The sequence below is a fragment of the Phoca vitulina genome, unplaced genomic scaffold (assembly GCF_004348235.1).
Source record: "Phoca vitulina isolate PV1807 unplaced genomic scaffold, GSC_HSeal_1.0 scaffold107, whole genome shotgun sequence".
Lineage (NCBI taxonomy): Eukaryota > Metazoa > Chordata > Mammalia > Carnivora > Phocidae > Phoca > Phoca vitulina.
The window spans coordinates 482,271-497,058 of NW_022589810.1; the positions used below are offsets into that span (position 1 = coordinate 482,271).

Sequence of the window (14,788 nt, forward strand, 5' to 3'; positions counted from 1 at the left end):
TGGGACCTGTGTTTGTAATGTAATTGTTATGAATAATGACAAAATGAAATTGAAATGAGCTGAACTATCAGCCTTCATGAAATCACTGTCTGCCTGTTATTCTCACTAAGTATCTTCCAGTCTCAGATTAGGCTGCCTAATTTAGTTTATGGGATGACACCATGACCATTTGGAAAATGCATGGTGATACCAGTGATTAACAGACATTATTTATTGTGAACCAACACAAATGGGAGCTCCACTTCTTTTTTTCCTCTGCATTATTTTCCAGACATGAAAATACACAATGTTTTTAGAGCAGCTTCATGCAACCATGCTAAAGTGAGCAATTAGTTATTCTGAACATCTCGCAGTGGTGCTGCATAATTACTTCTGTCAAGTATTTATGTTATGTCTGTATTGTGCATATCTGTCTGGTCTTTTCTATGAGTGATCGAAGCAGTGGAGAGCGAAAATAAAGGACTTTAAAATGCTATAAATATTCTCATTTTTTATTCCAGAGGGAAGCTGTTAAAGAGGACTCATAGATAATGCTGGGGTTTCCTTTTAGGCAGAGGCTTAATTAGGCAGCTAAGGTCTGTTCTATTGCCTCATTGTAGAAAATGACTTAATAGCTATTTGTGAAAGGTGGGCTTGGCTTGGCAGGGGCCATTTCTGGTCAGGCTCCTCCCTGTTATAATTGGGAAATTTCCCTCCTCTGATTTCCTAGAACATTTGCTTCTTGTCTGTGTAATTCATCTGACATTTAGTAGGTCTGGCCTGGTAGAGTTAATTAACTTTTCCTATCCCTCGATCACCTGCGTTGAAAGCCTGGCGGGCGGCGTCTCTGTTTCCCATCGTATCCGCCACAATACTGGGCACACGGCTGGGCTCAAGGAACAAATAAATGACGGTTTTTGGAATTTCAGGCAGCAAACAGTTCAGAAGCCACGGGGTCCTGGAATCCGTAGTAATATTTCAGTGGGCAGTCTACTTCGGATAGCAACACTTCCCACACTTATGTGTGCCTCAGGACCACCTGGAGCACTTGTGAAAACGGGTAGTTGGGCTCCATCGCAGACTTTTTTAGTCTGCGGGGCTGGAGTGGGGCCTGAAAATTTGCCCGCTACTGTGTTCTACGTGCGTCATCTCATTTTTCGGAAACGGGTGCTATTTTAATCCGGATTTTTATCAGTGGGGGGGCTGGATCACGGCGGGGGGGGGTGGGTGGTCCGGCTAGACGAGGCACTACCCACTTCCATCATTTTGGAGGTGGGTGTGCGTGTGCGCGCGCAGAGAGTGGTACCCCTTTTCTTTCTTCTAGGGTCCGAAGAGAAATTTCCAGAGAAAAAGAAACGGCTAAGGGGTCCCTACTCTGATCTTTTGGCCCCATCTGGTGGTTTCGAGGCTGACTGAACTTAGCGCTGATCCCTTAGCCCCCCCTGCTGGTGACAACGGTGGGGTCGGACGGCGGCCTCCGGGACCCATTTGCGGAGGCGGCGTTTGCTGGAGGCGGTTGCCCTGAGGGGATCGCTCTGAGGCCGTTTTCCGGAGGCGGTTAGTCACTTCTTGGGGCCCTCGTCCGTGTTTGGTTTTTGTGTCGTTTTGTTTGTTTCTGTTTCCTACTACTCGGGGGGAGTCCCTTTACAAAGCCGAGGGTTTGTGTCAGTCCGTCGGTGGTTTGTTCGAGGTACAACTTAATTTTCTAGGCATTTAAAAGAGCCTTTCGCCTTCCGTATGTGAGTACGTCGACGTATTTTGTGTCAGAGCTGGCGATGTAGCTGAGGAGGCTAGGTTATGAATCGCATTTTTTTTTTTTCCTGTCGGACCAACAAACTTGTCTCGAATGTCTGACGAAAAGTACTTAAATGTAGTATCAACTGGCGACAAGTTTCTTTTTAAAAAATTTACTAACTTATTTGACGCCCGGGGGGGGAGGGGCAGCGGGAGAAGCAGGCTCCCGGCTGAGCAGGGAGCCCGATGTGGGGCTTGAACCCAGGACCCCGGGATCATAACCTGAGCCCAAGGCAGGCGCTTAACGGACTGAGGCGCGACGGAGCCACCCAGGCGCCTGGCGACAAAACTTTTAATCCTCTCCTCTGTTGGTGTCTTTGTCAGTGAATGAATGTTTTAAGTCAAGGCTCTTGGAGGAGAGGAAGGGGATCTGGAAGCGGGAAGCCTTTCGAGTTCCCTCATGGTATTGGTAGGCATCCCTCCCGCCCCCAGCGACTCTGTTAAGGATCCCCCAGGTTTTAGGGACGTTAAAATGGGATGAAGACTGGCCTAGTCTTCAGCTTGGTCATGTCCTTGCCCCGTGGGGGTGTCAGGCTGAGACCCGTGCCTGTGGCTCTCAAATGGAGAGGGTAAATGGAGGTAATGAGTCCATGTAGCCACTAGGAGGTCGCCCCTGTTTGGAAAACGTGTTTCCATAAGGTAGGCGATCACCCCTTTACCGAAGCCCGTTTTGCCAAGGCATTCCTCAAATTAAAAGGGAAATTGGTGATTCCTCCCTTATAGAATCACTCCCCACCCTAAAAACCGCACTTTTCGTGTGTGTTATATTTATTGATACATTTCCTTCAGAAAAGATGTTTATAGGTTCAAGGAAAGCAGTGTCTGTTCTATTTCATTATGAGCTTTATCTTTCCAAATGCTTGAGGAGAACGGCTGTGGGTTACTGATTTTCATTTATCCTGCAAGGGATATCACTAGGTTCAAGAATTGCCACGCCCAGAACCATATAGAAGTGCTTGGCCATGGCCAAGAAGGTTGAATCACCTCGGTCCGAACTGCCTGGCTTATTGCAGCAACTTCCTAACTGGTTCTACCGAGTCTTTTCTTGCTACTCTTAAACAGAATTTTTTTTTGAAAGAACCAATATATTTTTATTAGCTAGTTATTTTTAAAACAGCTTTATTAAAATATAATTCGAATACCACGTAGTTCACCTCTTTAAAGTGTACAACTCAGTGATTCTTAGTATATTCACAGAGTTGTGGAACTATCACCATAATCAACTTTAGAACATTTTCATCACCAAAAAAAGAAACCTCATACCCTGTAGCCATCACGCCCCAGCTCCCCTAACCCTATACTTACCCAGCCTTAGGCAATCACTAATTTTCTTTCTCTCTCTATAGATCAGCCTATTTTGGACATTTAATATAAATGAAATTATTTGGTATTGTGGTCTTTTGTGACTGACTTCTTTCATTTAGCATAACTTTTCCCGGTATAGAGTTGTGACATGTGTGAAATGATGTTTACAAGGGACTCTAGTTAGATACTCGATGCCAAGGATTTTTGCTGGAGGCTGGTCGTGCAGGCAACCCTCTGCATAGTACATACCGAAATTCCAAAGTCCCAGGAGGAAATCTCGTGTTCACCATAAGCCGTATTGTTTGCACAATTAAGGTACAGTGAGCTACTTTTATGGGTTAGGGTGGTGGGAATCCTCCCCAAATCCAAGTTCCTAGATCCTAGCTAAGGGTCAACCTTGCCTGCAGGATTTTCAGATGATAACATTCTCAGGTCTGCTATGTTAACTTTTTTCTACACAGATTTTGATAGAGATTTCGTTGATTCTGTAGATCAATTTGAGAGGGATGCCATCTTAACTAAGTACGTATTTCAGTTGATGAGCATGGGATGTCTTTACATTTATTTAGGTCTTTACTTTTTCTTAATAATGTTTTGTGGTTTTCAGTGTACAAGTCTTGTACTTCTTTTGTTAAATTTATTTCTAAGTAATTGGCTCCTTTTGATGCCATTATAAATGGAATTGGTTTCTTAATTTTATTTTCAGATAGTTCCTTGCAAGGCTATAGAAATAGAATTGAGTTTTGTATATTGATTTTACAGCCTTGAGCTCATTTATTAGTTTTAATAGTTTTCTTATTTTTGTGGATTCCTTAGCCTGTTAATGTGATAGATTATGTGGATTGATTTTTTGAACCAGTCTCGCATCCCTGGAATAAACCCCACTTGGTCATGGTATATAATATTTTTTATAATTGCTAAATTCTATTTGCTAATATCTTGCTGAAGATTTTGCATCTCTTTTCATGAGGGAAGATTGGTATGTGGTTTTCTTTTTTTGTAGTCTTTGCTTTTGATATCATGGTAGAAGTGTTTTCATATGAGTTGGGAAGTGTTCCCTCCTCTTTATTTTCTGGAAGAGATGGTGTAGAATTGGTGTTAATTATTCTTTAAAGATTTAGTTTAATTCTCCGGTGAAATAATCTTGGCCTAGAGACTTCTTTTTTTGAGAATTTTAAAATTACAAATTGACTTTCTTTAAAGCTATGGAGCTATTCAGGTGATGTATTTCATATTGGGTACATCGTGGTAGTTTGTGATTTCCAAAGAATTTGTCCATTTCAATTAAATCGTCAAATTTATGTGTATAGAGCTCATAGTATTCCCTCATTATGCTTTGGATGTCAGTAAGGTTGCTGTATCTTCTTTGTGGATTGACCCATTTATCATTATGTAATATTTCTCTGTGTCTATGCTAATTTACTTTGCTCTGAAGTTTACTTTATCTGATATTAATATAGCTACACTGGCTTTTTTTCTTTTTAAAAAATTTGTTTTGCCAAACAAATTTTCAATTTTTAGCTATTAAAAATTATTGAGGCTTTTGCTATCTTTAATTTTTTTGGTCCTGTTTAGAAAAGTTTTTCCTTCTGAAGGTTATAAAAGTATTCTTTTATATTTTGTCTAGTATTTCCATGGTTTCATTTTCACAATTAAATCTTGGATCCATCTGGAATATATTTTCATGTAAAAGTAAAGTAGATAATAGCAGATCTTTTCTATCGGGTTTTTTTTTTTTATGTTATGTTAATCACCATACATTACATCACTAGTTTTTGATGTAGTGTCTTTTCTATCGGGTTTTAATACGAGGGATGTAGCGGGGAGGAGAAAGGAGAGTTTATGAGAATGTTGTCTGCCTGGGAAGAGGGAAGTATTGGAAAGTGATAGAGTCAAAGGGCTATTTCCTCTTTTCTCAGTGTTCTCTCTGAGTGGAACACGAAGGAGAGGTTAAGTCAACTGGAGGTGTGAAGGTTGAGAGAAAAACAAACTTAAACATTTTTGGAAATGTTCTTTTGCTCAATAACTTTTTTGTTTTTTGAAAAGCAGGAAGAATAGGAAAAATGAAATGGCTTCTTTTGTAATTTTTATATTGCTGTTGTTTTGGTAGATAGAACTTTTCCTCTCTTGACTAAAGAAGGGCTTACAGTCTTTTATTTGCCACAGTACTGGAAGTCTTAACTATAGAAATCAGACACGGAAAAGAAATACATATCACCCAAATTGGTAAAGAAGTAAAACTAATTATTTGCAGATGACATGATACTATGTATAGAAAATTCTAAAGACTCCACCAGAAAGCTATTAGAACTAATAAATTCAGTAAGGTTGTAGGATACAGAATTAATATACAGAAATCTGTGGCTTTCTATACACTAATTATGGAGTAGCAGAAAGAGAAATTAAGAAAAACAATCCCATTTACAATTACACCAAAAGGAATAAAATACCTAGGAACAAATTGAACCAAAGAGGTGAAAGACCTATACTGTGAAAACTATGAAACATTGATGAAAAAAATTGAAGACAACACAAACAAATGGAAAGATATATCATGATCATGGGTTGGAAGAATTAATATTGTTAAAATGTCTGGGCACCTGGGAAGCTCAAGTGGCTAAGCATCTGACTCTCGATTTTGGCTCAGGTCATGATCTCAGGGTCTTGAGATTGAGCCCTGTGTCGGGCTCTGCACTGAGCATGGAGCCTACTTGAGATTCTCTCTCTCCCTCTGCCCTTAACCCTGCTCATGCTCTCTCTCTCTCTCTCTCTCAAAAAAGATATTGTTAAAATGTCCATACTAACCCAAGCAATCTATAGATTCATTGCAATCCCTAACAAAATACCAACAGCATTTTTAATAAAGATTTTATTTATTTATTTGACAGAGAGAGTGAGGGAGCACAAGCAGGAGGAGCAGCAGAGGGAGAGGGAGAAGCAGGCTTCCTGGGATCATGACCTGAGCGGAAGGCAGAGGCCCAACCAACTGAGCCACCCAGGTGCCCACCAACAGCATTTTTTACAGAACTAGAATAATCCTAAAATTTGTATGGAACCACGAAAGACCCCAAATAGCCAAAGCAATCTTTTTAAAAAATTTTTTATTGTTATGTTAATCACCATACATTACATCATTAGTCTTTGATGTAGTGTTCCATGATTCATTGTTTGTGTATAATACCCAGTGCTCCATGCAGAACGTGCCCTCTTTAATACCCATCACCAGGCTAACCCATCCTCCCACCCCCCTCCCCTCTAGAACCCTCAGTTTGTTTTTCAGAGTCCATCGTCTCTCATGGTTCGTCTCCTCCTCCGATTTCCCCCCCTTCATTCTTCCCCTCCTGCTCTCTTCTTCTTCTTCTTTTTTTTTTTTTTTAACATATATTGTATTATTTGTTTTAGAGGTACAGATCTGTGATTCAACAGTCTTGCACAATTCACAGCGCTCACCATAGCACATACCCTCCCCAATGTCTGTGACCCAGCCACCCCATCCCTCCCACCCCCCACCACTCCAGCAACCCTCAGTTTGTTTCCTGAGATTAAGAATTCCTCATATCAGTGAGGTCATATGATTCTCTTTCTCTGATTGACTTATTTCGCTCAGCATAACACCCTCCAGTTCCATCCACGTCATTGCAAATGGCAAGATCTCATTCCTTTTGATTAGCCAAAGCGATCTTGAGGAAGAAGAACAAAGCTGGAGGTATCATAATCCCTGATTTCAAATTTTACTGCAAAGGTATAGTAATCAAAACAGTATTGTCCTGGCACAAAGATCAATGGAATAGGATAGAGAGCCCAGAAATAAATCCATGCTTATATGGTCAATTAATCTATGACAAAGGAGGGAAGAATATACAATGGGGAAAAGACAGTCTTTTCAATAAATGGCATTGGAAAAATGGGACAGCTATATGCAAAAGAGTGAAATGGGACCCCTTTCTTACACCATATACAAAAATAAACTCAAAGTAGATTAAAGACCCAAATGTGAGACCTGAAACCATAGAATTCCTGAAAGACAGCATAGGCAGTAATATCTTGGGCATCAGTCTTGGAAACATATTTATGTTTTTCAGGCAAGGGAAGCAAAAGCAAAAATGAACTGTTGGGACTAAACCAAAATATAAAAGGTTACACACAGTGAATGAAACCATCAACAAAATGAAAAGGCAACCTACTGAATGGGAGAAAATATTTGCAAATGCTATGTTTGATAAACAGTATCCAAAATATATAAAGAACTTATACAACCCCACACCAAAAAACCAAATAATCCAATGAAAAAATGGGCAGAGGACCTGAGTAGACATTTTTCCAATGAAGACATACAGATAGCTAACAGACACATGAGAAGATGCTGAACATCACTGATCATCAGGGAAAAGAAAATCAAAACCACAATGAGATCTCACTTTGCAACCAGTCAGAATGGCTAGTATCAAAAAAAAATAAGAACAAGTATTGACAAGAATGTGGAGAAAAGGGAACCCTCGTGTGCCATTTGTGGGAATGTAAATTGGTGCAACCACTGTGGAAAATAGTATGGAGGTTTCTCAAAAAATTAAAAATAGACATATCATCAAATAGACAGTAATTCCACTACTGAGTATTTACACAAGGTAAATGAAAACACTAACTTGAAGAGATATATATGCACCCCTATGTTTATTGCAGCATTATTTACAATAGCCAAGAAATGGAAGCAACCTAAGTGTCCACTGATAGATGAATAAAGAAGATATTTGTGTGTGTGTGTGTGTGTGTGTGTATAACAGAATAGTACTCAGCTGTAAAAAAGAATGAGATCTTGCCATTTATGACAACATGAATGGATGTAGAGGATGTAATGTTAAGTGAAATAAGTCAAAGACAAATACCATATGATTTCACTTATATGTGGAATCTCAAAAACAAAACAAATCAACAAACAAAAAAATAGACTCATAAAGAAAGAACAAATTGGTGGTTGTTGGAAGGAGGGGATGGGTAAAGTAGGTGAAGGTACAAACTTCCAGTTTTAAAATAAAAGTCAGGGAAATTGAAAGTACAGCACAGGGAATATGGTCAATAATACTATAATCATGTTTTGTGTTGACAAATGGTAACTACAATTATCATGGTGATCATTGTGTAATGTATAGAATTGTCAAATCACTATATTGTACCCCTGAAACTAAGATCATATTGTACGTCAACTATACTTGAATAATAAAAAAGAAAATAAAGAAGACTTAAAGTGACTTGGGTTAACACTGTATTTCTTCTTTAGTGCATCCCAGTGGGGCACTTGTCCACAGTGATTACCCTTAAAAGAAGATACTAAATTGCTTAGTTAACAAATATTTTTTAATCATATATCAAAGAGGCAGGTATAGGGTAATGAATATGTGTTTGTCTCTGAAATCAGATTGCTTGGGTTTAAATCCCAGTCCAATAACTTGCTAGCTGTGTGATCTCAGGCAAGTTACTAAACTTCTCTGTACTCCAAGTTTCTCTTCTGCAAAATGGGGATATTAACACCTCATTGTATTATTGTGAGTCTCAGAACAGCATCAAACATATAGTAAGCAACTGATAAATATTAACTATTATTAATGCTAATGACTGGAGATAGAGCACAATGGATATGGTCCATATAGTTATGGGTCTTGTATTCTTTTTGTTTTGTTTTATTTTTTTATTATACATTTTAGTTTTTTTATTTTTAGAATTTTAAAAATTATAATTAAAGTATAGTTGAAATATATTAGTTTTAGGTATATGACATAGTGATTCGATAATTACATACATCACAAAATGCTCACCGCAATAAGTGTAGTTACCATCTGTCACCATATAAAGTTATTACAATATTATTGACTATATTCCTTACACTTTACTTTTCATCCTTGTGACTGGAAGTTTTTACCCCTTAATCCCCTTTATCTGTTCCCCCCCCCCCACACACAGCTACCAGTTCATTCTCTTTATTATTTATTTATTTATTATTTTTTATTATTATGTTCAATTAGCCAACATATAGTACATCATTAGTTTTTGATGTAGTGTTCAATGATTCATTAGTTGCATATAACACCGAGTGCTCATCACAACACGTGCCCTCCTTAATACCCATCACCTGGTTACCCCACGCCCCCACCCACCTCACTTCTGTAACCCTCAGTTTGTTTCCCAGAGTCCAGAGTCTCTCATGGTTTGTCTCCCTCTCTGATTTCTTCCCATTCAGTTTTCCCTCCCTTCCGCTATGGTCCTCTGCGCTATTCCTTATATTCCACATATGAGTGAAACCATATGATAATTGTCTTTCTCTGCTTGACTTATTTCACTTAGCATAATACCCTCCAGTTCCATCCATGTTGATGCAAATGGTAGGTATTCATCTTTTCTGATGGCTGGGTAATAGTCCATTGTATATATGAAGTACATCTTTATTTATGAGTCTGTTTCTGTTTTTTTTTTGTTTGTTCATTTGTTGTTTTTTATATTCCACATATAAGTGAAATCATAAGGTATTTGTCTTTCTCTGTAGGACTTACTTCACTTAGCACAATACTCTCTAGGTAAGGACCTTGCATTCCTGAATGAGGAGATAGGTTAAAAATTACAAATAGCAATAATTACTCTAAAGTAAATGTAAGGGGCTGAGATAGAGTATAAAGGAGTGGGAGGAGAATACTACTTTAGATAACATGGTCAGAGAAAGCCTCTCTGAAGAGGGGGCATTTAAGCTGAGAGTTGAAGCATCAGAAAAAAACAAGTAATTTAAAGAATGGAGGGAAGAATGTTCCAGGCAGTGGGAACATCATGTACAAAGATTCTGAAGAGAAGGATTTTATTATATTCAAAGCCCCAAAAGAAGACCATTATGGCTGGAATGTAGTGAACAAGAAAGAGTGGTATGAGATGAGGTTGATGATACAGGCAAGACTTTGTAGATCGCAGTAAGGAGTTTGGATATTAAGTTCTGTGGGAAACCACTAAAGCATGAGAGAAAGATGATATATTTTTTCTTTTTTTTTTTTTTTAAAGATTGATCTTGTATTGTATTCACATTAGAGAAGATCAAGATTGGAAAGGGGGAGAGCAGCTTGGAGGCTCTTGACGGTGGTCCAGATGAGAGACTGTGGTGGCAGTGGAGGTGAAGAGAAGTGGATGGATGTAAGGTATAATTTTAAGGTAGAATCAATAGGACTTGTTGAAGGATTGGATATGGGAAGGTAAGGTGATGGAAGAGAGTTTGAATCGAGGATGATACCCAGGTTTCTGGCTTGATTAACAAGTTTGATGTGGTACCAATTTTTGAAATGGGAGATATTGGAAGAAGGATCAGCTTTGGTAAGCATTGTGAACATACTGAGTTTGAGTTGTCTATCAGACATCCAAGCGGAGATGTGTCGTAGTCATTTGGATTTATGAATCTGGAGTTCAGGGCCAGCTTTTAGATGATATTTAAAGTCGTGGCTCTGGATGAGATAACCTAGGGAGATTGAAAAGAGAAGAGGGCCTGGGATCATGTGAATATTCCACTTTTAATGTAGAAGCTGTGAGATACTAAAAGGAGAATGGGCTGATAGTAAAGGCAGGGATGTAGTTTAGTGGTAGAGTAGCTAGCTGCTGTGTATGCAGCAAGTCCTGGATTTTATCTTGGTATCTCCATTTACTCTTTGCATCTTCAGAGGATAGGGCAGGGCTATTAATTCTTCAAGTCTTTTGTCAATTACTCATATATAGTTTTTCTAGCTCCTGGAACAAAGCAGGTGCTCAGTAACTGTTGGATGAATGAATGGATGAATGAATGAATGAGTGAATGAGTGAGTGAAATGAATGAGAATATCTAGTTGTAATACCTGCTTTGCCACAATGCAGGTTTGTGATATTGGGCAGTTAGCAAGCTACAATTTTGTTATCTGTAAAATGGCACTAATAAAAGTACCTATCTTTTTGGACAGGATTTAAAAGAATAAAAATTTATAGCATTTAGCACAGAGCTAGTGGTAAATTAATGTTAGCTACTATTAGCTCTACTGCACTTTGGGTGCTTATCCATAAAATAGGGGCAATAATTTCTGCCCTGATTCCCTCACAAGGTCATTTGTGAAGCCAGCAGGAGTTAACATTTGACTCTACAGAGGGTTGTTAATGTTAATGTTTTAATTGGTCTGAATCTGCATTATGCAGCCACTCTCGTCCCCATCCTCCGGCAGGATTATTTAAATAAAAACGCCTCTTTAAATTGACCCAGTACTCGGCTGGTCAGCCCTGCCGGGTTCAGCCAATTGTACTCGAAACCACGCCCCAATGCGAAGTCTATTAGCCGCCCAGTTCAATTTAAAAATACCCAGCTCCGCCCCTCCGTGCTAGGGGCGCACACGCCCCAACGGTGCCCGCTGATTGGCCCCTGCTGGCCAATCTCCACTGCGCTTCCTCCTGGGGCTGTAATTTTCAAAATTCGCTACTGGGCAGATTGGAGCGAGCCCAGGCCAGGTTGAGAAGGACACAGGTCGCTACAACGCGGAGCTCCGTTCATTTCCCGGGCCTCTCCTGGTCTAGGAGTGCGTCCATGATCTTCATGTTCTGCCCTCAATCTCGGTGTGAGGTAGGCGCCTTTGGGCTTATACGGCCCGCTCGGATGCCCGGCCCTGTCGCAAGCGGGTTGATGCCTGAGCACTACTCCAGCCCCTTGTGAACACGCTGTCTTCTCTCGCCGGCAAGCAAGGCATCCCTGCCGTGAAACCTTTGTTTTGTTCTGCTGTCAGTCAGCAGTTTGTGCGAAGTTGGGCAGGGAATGTGTTTTAGAGGGTGAGATGGCAAAAGAAATGAGACTGTGTCCTAGCTTTCAGATAGAGCGACCAGTACACATGCCTGAATCAGAGTACATTTACAAAACGTCTTTTCACAAGTGGAAGTGTGGAGGATCAATTTCATCCACAGGACGTATTTAAGTCAGAGAGTGCTACTTGCGGGATGTCTTTGAATTACAGGTTGGAGGATATGAAAAAGGATGGAAACGTGTGCTCTCTCCTTTGTTACCGCTTTTATCTCCACTGGCTCTCTTCTATCCCATGCTCCAACCGCTGCAGCTCTGGGCTTTCCCACTTCTCTGTGCTTTGGTCCACTTAGGATCCTAGAATGTCAGAGGCCAAAGGACCCTAGAACAGTGCTTTTTAAACTTTGAAGTGCATACAAATCACCTGGGGGATATTGTTAACTTGCACTTTCAGATTTGGTAGGTCTAGCCTGGGGCCTGGGATTTTAAATTGCTAACAAGCTCCCAGGTGATGCTAATGTTGCTGATCTGTTGACCATGGTTTGACTAGCTAGGAGGCTCTGGTCCCATGGCCTCATTTTCTTAGGTGGGGAAACAAAGGCCTAGAGAGGGAAAAGGGACTTGCCTAGCATCATCCAGCCAGCCAGGGGCAGAGTCAGAGAGCCTAGGCATCCTTCCCAGACCAGTGCTGCTTTCATGGACACCGTGCTGCATTCTCTCCCCAGTGTCTTGCTGTCTGTAACCTGCTTTTAGATATAAAATGAAGTTGCTGTTGTTTCCTGTAGACTGTCTTGATCTACAGTCTTGGAGTCTAAGCAACAGGGCTTCTAAATGAGCCAACTTGCCCCCGTTTGGGTTTTAGCACCGGTCCTGGGATGCGCAATGGAGTCTCCCACACTTATCAGTGTATATGTACGGAAGATGGAAAGTCTGGAAAGTGGAAAGGATTCTAATTTTCTCGTCCAAGTAAGGCCCCATTCTGTAGGTGGTAGAAGTCAATAATGTTCTGCTGAATGTCCCTTAATGAAAGCTTGTTTTTAGTGGAGTCAATCCCCTCCCCCTTCCTAATGGCAGAGAAACTAGTTACTTAAGTCACTGTGTGTGTCCCCCAAAACAAGTGATTAGTGCCCAGGATAATGAAGGTGGTGTATAAATATCATCTGGATAACCTTATTCTCTCTGAGGTTTAGTTACCCTGTGATGTCATCAGCTGGAAGTTTTCTAGCCTGTTGAGTTCAGTCTATTTTTTCTTTCCCCTTGAAAGATAAAAGTTTCAGGACATGAGTCTTTGGTCATCCATAAAAAAATTGTCCGAGGTGTGAATAATAACAGCAGAGTAAGTGGTTTTCATACAGTGCATTTAAGGGTGGGTGCACCCAATTTGGCTTTATTGCTGCTCGGCTGAGTTTTGAAAGATGAGATGGAAAATAGGTTTGGATTTGGGGGAAGAGAGGGAAAGTAAGATGCACCACTTATTTTGAGGGCCTACCATGGGTTAGGTTTCACACATACAAATTTACTTTGGAGTCATATGTTGCTTCTGCAAGTAAATGGTGGGATACCTCTATTGCAAATGAGAAAATTAAGCCTCAAAGATGTTAAGTTGTCTGGTTTAGAAACCCAGTTGCTTCTTAAAAAAAATACCTGCTCATTCTGTCTCCTTACACTACCACAGTACAGCCTTTCGATTTGGACCATGGACTGTTTTGGAGTGCTTTTGAGTATGATTGGAGAGACTTCATGGTATTTTAGAAAGAGCTGGGTGACCTATACTGCTCCGTAGTTTGTCCTGTGTAGTAAGTCACTTAGCACACCGAGGCCTCTAAAATGGGAAGAATTGTATTTGTACTGTGTACCCCCACAGTTTTGTTGTGAGGATCAACTGAGGTAATAAATGTGAAGGCACATACTTGTACTGACTTTTCCTGACTGACAAAATGTTTAATACTTCTTCATCCAAAATCAGCCTTTCTCCTTTCTTAAACCTTCCCCTCAAGCTGCAGTCTTCTCTGCTTCCCTTTCTTACCAGCTTGCCTCCAGCCTAGCATTCAGCCCCTTTCTAACTCTTCCCCAATACATTTTTTATACTCTACACTCCAGGCAACTTGGGTGTCCCTGCATCTGCCATGCTCGACGTGTTCAAGTCTCTGCCTGGGCTCAGGCTTTCTTTGCCGGGAAAGCTCCCCAGTCTACTTGGGAACCTCTTTGTCATTTAAATCTAGATTATATATGACCTCTGCTATGAAGCCTTCTCCCACCCCTTTCCCTGACAAGATTATCGACTTTGCATTGTGTTTCTGTAGTTCTTTGTATTTACTTTTATTAAATCATTTGCCACATTTTTATGTTAACATTTAGAGCTGTGCTTGTGAATACTTATAGGATAAGATGCATAATTTATTTGCATTAATATCTCCATTGCTGGAAATATTTGGTACAGAATGGTAAGCTTGTTGCATTGCCTGTAGGGTCTCGCTTCCAGGAGCCTGTTCTTTGTCAAATGCATTTGAATTTGGAGATTGAATGTGGGTGAGGTTGGAAGGGCAGTTGCATCTGAGTGGGAAGGGCCTCTTGTATATCCAAAAACAGATTCCTCCTAATAATGCATTTGCTCGTAAGACACGTAAGTATATCCTAACTATTGAGGACTCACAAGAAAGAACCATAAAGAACATAGAATGGGGTCTCCCACCAAGATGGGACAAAGATAGGACTCTCTCAAGGGCTGTAATGATGGTTAAATTTTTATGTCAAGTGATTTTCAATAAGTTAGTTCCTTCTATTGTTATCTCATCTTTTGATTTTTTTTTTCCCCTACCAAGTGTCTCTGGAACTGGATTATGGTTTCTTTTGGTTGAATGCAGTCTTTGAATACTCTGGCCTATCATGCATATATGTGTGTGCAGTGTATTCTTGCATCTTCTCTGTAGCATCATT

The 14,788-nt window shown here is 40.2% G+C and overlaps 1 protein-coding gene across 7 annotated transcripts in view; it reads left to right on the plus strand.

The window, feature by feature from the left end:
* The first annotated feature begins 1,448 nt into the window (after window positions 1-1,448).
* CCNB3 (cyclin B3) overlaps window positions 1,449-14,788 on the plus strand; it is a 62,903-nt gene continuing 49,563 nt past the window's right edge. For 2 of the 7 annotated variants that reach the window (XM_032397942.1, XM_032397948.1), the window contains exon 1: window positions 1,449-1,536. The gene's annotated coding sequence lies outside the window, so the exon portion shown is untranslated. The other 5 variants (XM_032397947.1, XM_032397944.1, XM_032397943.1 and 2 more) reach the window with 5 other exon arrangements.